General features: G+C 45.7%; 1 protein-coding gene across 1 annotated transcript in view; it reads left to right on the top strand.

Moving 5' to 3' along the window:
• The first annotated feature begins 633 nt into the window (after nt 1-633).
• The window catches only part of LOC140411528 (uncharacterized), a 151,267-nt gene continuing 141,750 nt past the window's right edge, over nt 634-10,150 (top strand). The window contains exons 1-2 of the mRNA XM_072500614.1: nt 634-701; nt 2,067-2,250. The gene's annotated coding sequence lies outside the window, so the exon portion shown is untranslated. The remainder of the gene's footprint in view (nt 702-2,066; nt 2,251-10,150) is intronic.

The following is a 10,150-nucleotide window of genomic DNA, read 5'->3' as shown; positions in this document are numbered from 1 at the left end:
TAAAACATCTCCGTTGTGAGACAGGTTAGTTTCACCCTACTGATGATCACAAAGTATTTGTGTCAGGGAAGTTTTAACCCTGAACTAATGGAACACCGGCTTGGTCATATGTCATATGTATTGCAGCTGTCATATGTATTTCAACTGTCCGAACGTCCAATGAACACCATAAAACTAATATTATTCTTACATCCTTGATTTTGTACCCTGATTAAAATCCCTTGTGTATCAAAATTACCCTGGAAATGTCATTGCTAACTACACTCAAACTATGATCTTTTAAATCACAATGTCAGCCGACACACCAAAATAAGTTAGGTAACAATCCTTCTGGAGCCTATTCTAAAATTCCAGATTATAAACCCAAGGTTACTTTCTTCGAAGATAAACCTTAGCAGAGAGAAATTAACATTCACAGACCAAACACACACATTCTCACAGGTCGCAAATATCAGCGTAAAGAGACAGCAATTTCACAATCGCTTCATTAAAATACTGAACAAAATCTACCATTCTCATTCGGCATGAAACTTTATCTATGTTATTCCATTTCAGTCAATTGCCACTGATTAACTTTCTAGGCATTAGCTATTCTCAGAGACGTATATTTCTTTGTACAGGTGACCTGCTTGCTGAAATGGTTACATTTTTGTGCAGAATCGAAAGAGGCGGAGAACTTGGCATGATGCCATTTTTATCTGGTACGTGACCTCAAACTTTATTTATTCTTTCCTTCAATGTTACTCAAATTTCTTTCTTGTTCTTCAAACTGAATTCAATTTTCAATGTTCGCTATTTAACCAGTGTTTGAAAGAGATGTGACTGGATGGTTATTTTTGCTTCAATTGAATTGAGTTACTGCCGAGTTTATCTGGACGGCTCGAAACGATCTGAAGTTATTCTGGACAAGAATCCATTGTTACGTTTCGAACCATAATCTTGTATTGACTTTACTCCCCATTTTCCGTTTTGGGAGGGGGATTTGTCAACCTCAGATATTTCTGAACAAAAGCTGATTGAGCGTTTCAGCCCCTTTCTGATCTTTTGGACTTTACTTTATTTGATTTTTTTCCCTCCCTGTCCTTTGGACATGTCTAAACTTTTAGTTGATTTAAAATGTCCATTTCCAGGGAGCCTAATTCTTTCCCCTCTCCTTGAGACATTCCAGGACAGTCTTTAGCCGTAATTGGAGCAGTTTTCTGTGATGTCGTTGCCAGTTTGCACAGTCTGTACTGCCGCTATCTTTACTCGCTTTATTGCTGTGCTTAAAGGAGTCAGAGCTCAATTCCTTGAAACTAGCCTGTTTTCCCAACGGTCTGAAGGCTTCATTTCAGTCATTTGTTCTTCTAACTGGTGAACTAAGATGACTCCTGTTTTATTTGTCTGATCTCACTTCTGTGTATCTCACCATTGTCTCTGTTCCACGGGGGCTGCGCGGGATCCCACCCATCTTTCACCAGTGTTTATTTTCTACCAGAGTATTTTGCTCTTACCCGAACGCCAGACTCATGGCTCCCCGGGGGGACCCCAGAAAAGCGGCCTTGTGCCTCGCTTTTCCATGATGTGTTAACCGTGTCGTCTCTGTCACCCTGATATAAAATGGCTGAACAAGCCTCATTCCCTGTAAACTGTCTCATGAGAGCCAAGCGTGGGTCTGTATAGAGAGTGTCCCAACAGCCGCTGATAACAGCTTCACAGAACAAGACTTGCAATGTATCCTTGATAAGCTCAAGGTCTACAGCTGTAGACAGGACACATCATGATGTTAGTTTTCAATGACTTCTGTATGAAGTTAGGGGCGGGTAAGACAACACCCACTTTAACCATATATGTGATAATTGGGGATGCTTGGAAAATTGATGGACCGCATGTAATAAGTGTGACGCGAATATAGTTGATTGATTGTATGTAAATGAGAAAACAACTAATTCCGCCCCTTCAATCTGTATATTAACCCGTGTGAGCCTTAGCTCAAGTGAGAAAGGGTGCTGTCAATAGGCTGCGGAGTCCCCAGGGCTTGTCTCCCAGAATTCTGACACAAACTGCTTTTTGTTACTGATACTCAGGCCTTCGTGGGAATATTTTCACCTCTAACACTTGGCGTAGTCTGGCGGGGTGTTGCTGAGCCGGACGCCGCTCGAGCCGGTGGACAAGGCGAGTAGTCAAACCGTTGACCGCCAGAAATTAGAGTCACACGGCGAGGCGGACGGACGGTGAGGTCACATCCAACGAATCTGGTATCAAGGCCAAGTGAGTAACAGACTCAGTTTAAAATGTATTTTTATGGTTTTGTTTTGTTGGTCCGCGATACCATTTTCTTTCGTACTAATTGGCGGCTCGAGGCCCCATGCTGAGCCTGAATTAAGGGGGCAATTGAGCTCTCACGTGACGGCCAGAGTTAGTTGGGAATCCGAGGCGCACAGACTGTTGAGTGAATAACGGGTGGTGAAATTTATCGTGACACAGTGCCAAGCCAGGACCGCCACCCAACGGGAGTGGACGATCGGTAAAGCCTCTGAGCACAGTCACCTCGTCACACCGGATACGCGGAAATAGCTAACGGCCTTTTCGTGTCTTTTCTGATATTAACAGCATTGTGAATACACTCTCTATTTCTACACATTGCCTCTTCTAAACAGGCATCGAAGCCAATGAGTACCTTTTGTTTCATCAGAACTATTCAAAAGTAATATAGGAGCACAAATGTAGTGACAGGGCCACCTATAATTTATATCATAGTCCAGTATCACAAAATGCCCTCCAACACATCTTTTTAATGTTTTGAAGGGCTCCTATTGGACAGGGGGGCAGGAACAGATAGTTCAATCCCCGCCGACTGTCTGTCCAATCAGAGCCCCTGGTCTATTTGAGTCACTCCAGGGCAAAATCGAAACTCTTGGCCATTCTTTGGTGCAGAATTCTCTTCACCTTTCCCAGCTGCAATAACTTCCAGATATTTTCCCTGCCCCCTTTCCGGATGCCCGGGATCATTCCCTCCAGTCTCTGCTGTGAGGAATCACACTCACACCCACCACCCACCTCCTCATTCCTGTCAGCTTCTGGCTTGTGACAATCTGTGTAACTAATCCCGGGAATAAAGAGTCAGAGAGAATTACAGTTCCATTTTGAATATCAGGGTAGAAAATCCAGCAATTTAGTTTGTCCAGTTGCAGGTGAAGTCACTTTGAGCTTGTGACAATGTTTTTCTTCGTCTCTCATGAGTTCAACATCAGAAGTTGCAAAGCACCATGTAAATGTTACTGTGAAGAGAGGCGAGGCGATGGTGTGTGGCTCTGTCAATGCAAAGTCATCACATCAGCTGAGTGCCTCACTCAATAACAAGGACATTGGAAATGTCCGGGAGATCTGGGGCACCCACTGACCACTGAAGTAAAACTGCCCCAAAGGCAGATCTGAAACCTCATTTCAATTGTCCATTGGGACATTTACAGGGCCCACATTTCAGAGCAATAGGTGGAGCTGATTTTTATATTTGAAATTGTTCCATTGCTCCTCAATCCTGTAGAAAAATGAAGCTGTAAAAAACTTTAACCAGGAACATATTTGGTTGAGTCATTGCAGATTGTGGTCACATGGTATTTATTATTGCTTCTTGGGATGTGGGAGTTGTCGACAAGGTTGGTTTTTATGACCCTTTCCTTGGTGTTCTAAGATGGCGATGAGCCCTGTTTTTAAACGCTGCGTTCCATGTGGTGCAGATACACCAACATCGTTAAGTTGTCAGTTCCAGGATTTCAAGCCAGCGGCAGTGGGAAAATGGAGATTGAGTTTTTGGAGAGGAACGTGGATTGTTCCCACTTCCCAGACCTGCGAGGTTAATCTGCCTGTTGTAGCCTCATTGACATTGAGGTGTGATTGGATAACTCAGTGAAGATTCCAGCAGCAGTTTAAATTTGTCTTGGACAGGAGCACCAATGTGTGAGCGTACACCAGCCACCTATTGGGCCAGCTGAGATCCAATAAGACAGCACAGGCTGGAGGGTAAAGCAGGGCCTGAAACCCATCCTGGGCAGCAGCTCCATTTTCATTCCCATTGACTCTGGTGGAATGGATTGGAGTGTAAATCAGGCCCTGATCCACTATCACCCAATCTGTCGTACTGCCCAAAACAACCCCCTCCCCATGGCTCTATCCTGGTCTCCATGACACTGGTCCACATCACAGGACAACTCACTAACTGGGACCGGGCTGGATTTCAGAGACACATTGAGACAGTTTGAATATTGAAGAGATGCAACTGAGCTGACGGAGCCCATTGCACACAATCCCCCAATGTCCACATTGGGGCTGGTTTAGCACAGGGCTAAAGAGCTGGCTTTTAAAGCAGACCAAGGCAGGCCAGCAGCACGGTTCAATTCCCGTACCAGCCTCCCCGAACAGGCGCCGGAATGTGGCGACTAGGGGCTTTTCACAGTAACTTCATTTGAAGCCTACTTGTGACAGTAAGGGATTTTCATTTCATTTCATCTCCCTGAGGGGTGGCGTTGCTAATAAGATTCGATCAGATATAATGGAGCAGAATTTGGGCATCTGCCCTTTGACCCTGTTCCGCCATTCGATCATGGCTGATGCCATCCTGACCTCAACTCCACCGTCCTGCCCGTTCTCCATAACCCTTCGCCCCATTACCAATTGAAAATCTGTCTAACTCCCCCTTAAATTTAATAAAATAAATACGTTTAGAGTACCCAATTCATTTTTTCCAATTTAGAGGCAATTTAGTGTGGCCAATTCACCTACCCTGCACATCTTTGGGTGTGGGGGCGAATTCCACAGATTCACAACACTTTGGGAGAAGTAGTTTCACCTCAAATCTGTTTTAAACTTTCTTCCTCTGATCTAAAGTCTGTGACGTCTCGTTTTCGAATTCCCCATAAGAGGAAGCATCAGCTCCATGTCTACTTTATCCACACCTTTTATCACCTTGTCTCCATCTTATATACTGGGAGCTGCCTGTTACACTGACAATAGGGAGTGGGATTTGTTGTGTGTGTTTGAAACATCAGATAGAGAACAAGCCCCTCCTGACCCTTCACCAAAGTTCTATCTGTATCGCTGGGAAATTTATCAGCCTTACAGGTGTCAGGCATTTTGATATTTTGTGTTTTCCTGTCATGCTGGAAGGCCTTTCTTTGCTTCTTTTTAACGTGTTTTACACAGAGGGTAGTGGGTGCCTGGAACTCGCTGCCGGAGGAGGCGGTGGAAGCAGGGACGATAGTGACGTTTAAGGGGCATCTTAAGTGGGACCAGTACAAACCGGACGGTCTGCACCTGGGCAGGACTGGAACCGATGTCTTGGGGGGGTGTTTGCTAGAGCTGTTGGGGAGAGTTTAAACTAATGTGGCAGGGGGATGGGAACCGATGCAGGAAGTTGGAAGGTAGTAAAACAGGGACAGAAATAAAAGGCAGTAAGGGGGAAAGTGTAAGGCAGAGGAGCCTTAGTCAAAAATCCAAAAGGGCGACAGTACAAGGTACAGTGACTGAGGGGAGCTCAGTGAATAGGACCAGGAATACTAAAAGAAATAAAACGGGAAGTGAAAACATTATTGGTAAGCGACGCGGCAGGTTGTTACAGGAAGATATGGGTTCGACGACAAGGAAAATTAGGAGAAAGGTTAAGAGGAAATATAACTGAGGAGAGGTTACTGATCGAGGTGTTAAGATTAAGAACAGAGGTAAAAAAGCCAACATAAGTGTACTTTACCTGAATGCTCGTAGTATTCGGAATAAGGTAAATGAGTTGATGGCGCAAATCATCGTGAATGACTATGATTTAGTGGCCATTACTGAAACATGGTTAAAGGATGGTCACGACTGGGAGTTAAATATCCGAGGGTATCAAACTTTTCGGAAGGACAGAGTGGATGGTAAGGGAGGTGGTGTAGCTCTGTTATTTAAGGATGACATCCGGGCAACAGTAAGGGATGACATCGGTGCTATGGAGGATAAGGTTGAATCCATTTGGGTGGAAATCAGGAATAGTAAGGTGAAAAAGTCACTGATAGGAGTAATCTATAGGCCACCAAATAGTAACATTATGGTGGGGCAGGCAATAAACAAAGAAATAACAGATGCATGTAGAAATGGTACAGCAGTTATCATGGGGGATTTTAATCTACATGTCGATTGGTTTAACCAGGTCGGTCAAGGCAGCCTTGAGGAGGAATTTATAGAATATATCCATGATAGTTTCCTTGAACAGTATGTAATGGAACCTACGAGGGAACAAGCGGTCCTAGATCTGGTCCTGTGTAATGAGACAGGATTGATTCAGGATCTCATAGTTAGGGATCCTCTTGGAAGGAGCGATCACAATATGGTGGAATTTAAAATACAGATGGAGGGTGAGAAGGTAAAATCAAGCACTAGTGTTTTGTGCTTAAACAAAGGAGATTACAATGGGATGAGAGAAGAACTAGCTAAGGTAGACTGGGAGCAAAGACTTTATGGTGAAACAGTTGAGGAACAGTGGAGAACCTTCCAAGTGATTTTTCACAGTGCCCAGCAAAGGTTTATACCAACAAAAAGGAAGGACGGTAAAAAGAGGGAAAATCGACCGTGGATATCTAAGGAAATAAGGGAGAGTATCAAATTGAAGGAAAAAACATACAAAGTAGCAAAGATCAGTGGGAGACTAGAGGACTGGGAAATCTTTAGGGGGCAACAGAAAGCTACTAAAAAAGCTATAAAGAAGAGTAAGATAGATTACGAGAGTAAACTTGCTCAGAATATAAAAACAGATAGTAAAAGTTTCTACAAATACATAAAACAAAAAAGAGTGGCTAAGGTAAATATTGGTCCTTTAGAGGATGAGAAGGGAGATTTAATAATGGGAGATGAGGAAATGGCTGAGGAACTGAACAGGTTTTTTGGGTCGGTCTTCACAGTGGAAGACACAAATAACATGCCAGTGACTGATGGAAATGAGGCTATGACAGGTGAGGACCTTGAGAGGATTGTTATCACCAAGGAGGTAGTGATGGGCAAGCTAATGGGGCTAAAGGTAGACAAGTCTCCTGGACCTGATGGAATGCATCCCAGAGTGCTAAAAGAGATGGCTAGGGAAATTGCAAATGCACTAGTGATAATTTACCAAAATTCACTAGACTCTGGGGTGGTCCCGGCGGATTGGAAATTAGCAAACGTGACACCACTGTTTAAAAAAGGAGGTAGGCAGAAAGCGGGTAATTATAGGCCAGTGAGCTTAACTTCGGTAGTAGGGAAGATGCTGGAATCTATCATCAAGCAAGAAATAGCGAGGCATCTGGATGGAAATTGTCCCATTGGACAGACGCAGCATGGGTTCATAAAGGGCAGGTCGTGCCTAACTAATTTAGTGGAATTTTTTGAGGACATTAACAGTGCGGTAGATAACAGGGAGCCAATGGATGTGGTATATCTGGATTTCCAGAAAGCCTTTGACTAGGTGCCACACAAAAGGTTGTTGCATAAGATCAAGATGCATGGCATTAAGGGGAAAGTAGGAGCATGGATAGAGGATTGGTTAATTAATAGAAAGCAAAGCGTGGGGATTAATGGGTGTTTCTCTGGAGGGCAATCAGTAGCTAGTGGTGTCCCTCAGGGATCAGTGTTGGGCCCACAACTGTTCACAATTTACATAGATGATTTGGAGTTGGGGACCAAGGGCAATGTGTCCAAGTTTGCAGACGACACAAAGATAAGTGGTAAAGCAAAAAGTGCAGAGGATACTGGAAGTCTGCAGGGGGATTTGGATAGGCTAAGTGAATGGGCTAGGGTCTGGCAGATGGAATACAATGTTGGCAAATGTGAGGTTATCCATTTTAGTAGGAATAACAGCAAAAGGGATTATTATTTAAATGATAAAACATTAAAACAGGCTGCTGTGCAGAGAGACCTGGGTGTGCTAGTGCATGAGTCGCAAAAAGTTGGTTTTCAGGTGCAACAGGTGATTAAGAAGGCAAATGGAATGTTGTCCTTCATTGCTAGAGGGAAGGAGTTTAAGACTAGGGAGGTTCTGCTGCAATTGTATCAGGTGTTAGTGAGGCCACACCTGGAGTATTGTGTTCAGTTTTGGTCTCCTTACTTGAGAAAGGACGTACTGGCACTGGAGGGTGTGCAGAGGAGATTCACTAGGTTAATCCCAGAGCTGAAGGGGTTGGATTACGAGGAGAGGTTGAGTAGACTGGGACTGTACTCGTTGGAATTTAGAAGGATGAGGGGGGATCTTATAGAAACATATAAAATTATGAAGAGAATAGATAGGATAGATGCGGGCAGGTTGTTTCCACTGGCGGGTGAAAGCAGAACTAGGGGGCATTGCCTCAAAATAAGGGGAAGTAGATTTAGGACTGAGTTTAGGAGGAACTTCTTCACCCAAAGGGTTGTGAATCTATGGAATTCCTTGCCCAGTGAAGCAGTAGAGGCTCCTTCATTAAATGTTTTTAAGATAAAGATAGACAGTTTTTTGAAGAATAAAGGGATTAAGGGTTATGGTGTTCAGGCCGGAAAGTGGAGCTGAGTCCACAAAAGCTCAGCCATGATCTCATTGAATGGTGGAGCAGGCTCGAGGGGCCAGATGGCCTACTCCTGCTCCTAGTTCTTATGTTCTTATGTTTGACAAATACATGAATAGGATGGGAATAGAGGGATACGGACCCCGGAAGTGTGGAAGATTTTAGTTTGGACGGGCAGCATGGTCGGCACAGGCTTGGAGGGCCGAAGGGCCTGTTCCTGTGCTGTACTTTTCTTTGTTCTTTGTTCTTTGATTGGATTAGTTGAGTTGGTGGACACACACAGGAGAGAGAAAACACTGAGAAACGTAGCCAGGAATTTAGACAGACTTTGGGGAAGTACTTTAAAAAGTTGATACACTTCTGCCCGAAAATCTACAAGAAATTGGGACCCAATTGTCTACTGGTGGGAGGACCTCTGCGATTAGGATTCATCCAAATTCACTGGCGGGAATACGCTTTCTGCTTCTGGCTGTGTCCCTAACTGTGCTCCCACTGAAATTCTCCCGATGGAAGAAAGGATTAATGGGACCCCTGGATCCAGAAAAAGCAATCTGCCACCACGAGAGGATCCACGGTGTCCACATTACCCCGTTTCCATCTGGGTTTATATAGAACGGTCACAGTGTGCGGCTGCAGGCGTTTTGCTGCCCTCGACACAGAGCGCAGAGTATCGAAGTTGTTCAATGTGAAATCACGGAGAGGTCCGTGTGGGATGAAATGAAAAAATGAAAATCACTTATTGTCACAAGGAGGCTTCAAATGAAGTTACTGTGAAAAGCCCCTAGTCGCCACATTCCGGCACCTGTTCGGGGAGGCTGGTACGGGAATTGAACCGTGCTGCTGGCCTGCCTTGGTCTGCTTTCATAGCCCGCGATTTAGCCCTGTGCTAAACCAGCTGCTGGATTGTCCCTGAGCTCTCGCTGTGTTAGTTCCAGACTGGAAAGAGACAGTGGGGAGGATTTTAAGGAAAGGGGCTCCCGCTGACTCTCGAATTCCCACTGGACAGTGAGCTTTGGCCGACTTGGTAGAGGACGGCATTCCCGTCCTACCCTTCAAAGGAAGTCCTGCCTGTGGGATTGGTCACCAGATCTCCAACCCGGCTCGGAGTGGCGCTGCAGTGGCCAGGAGCGGTACTGCAGTGGCCCGGAGCGGCGCTGCAGTGGCCAGGAGTGGTACTGCAGTGGCCAGGAGGGGTACTGCAGTGGCCAGGAGCGGTACTGCAGTGGCCAGGAGCGGCGCTGCAGTGGCCAGGCGCGGTACTGCAGTGGCCAGGCACGGTACTTCAGTGGCCAGGAGCAGTACTGCAGTGGACAGGAGCAGTACTGCAGTGGACAGGAGCAGTACTGCAGTGGCCAGGAGCGGTACTGCAGTGCCCAGGAGCAGTACTGCAGTGGCCAGGAGCGGTACTGCAGTGCCCAGGAGCTGTACTGCAGTGGCCAGGAGCGGTACTGCAGTGCCCAGGAGCAGCACTGCAGTGGCCAGGATCAGTACTGCAGTGTCCAGGCGCGGTACTGCAGTGGCCAGGAGCTGTACTGAAGTGGCCAGGAGCGGTACTGCAGTGGCCAGGAGCTGTACTGAAGTGGCCAGGAGCGGTACTGCAGTGGCCAGGAGCGGTACTGCAGTGGCCAGGAGCG

This window comes from Scyliorhinus torazame, chromosome 4 (genome assembly GCF_047496885.1).
Source record: "Scyliorhinus torazame isolate Kashiwa2021f chromosome 4, sScyTor2.1, whole genome shotgun sequence".
In the NCBI taxonomy this organism is placed as follows: Eukaryota; Metazoa; Chordata; class Chondrichthyes; order Carcharhiniformes; family Scyliorhinidae; genus Scyliorhinus; species Scyliorhinus torazame.
Note: the sequence above shows the minus strand (reverse complement) of the source record. Positions and strands in the feature narration are given on the sequence as shown.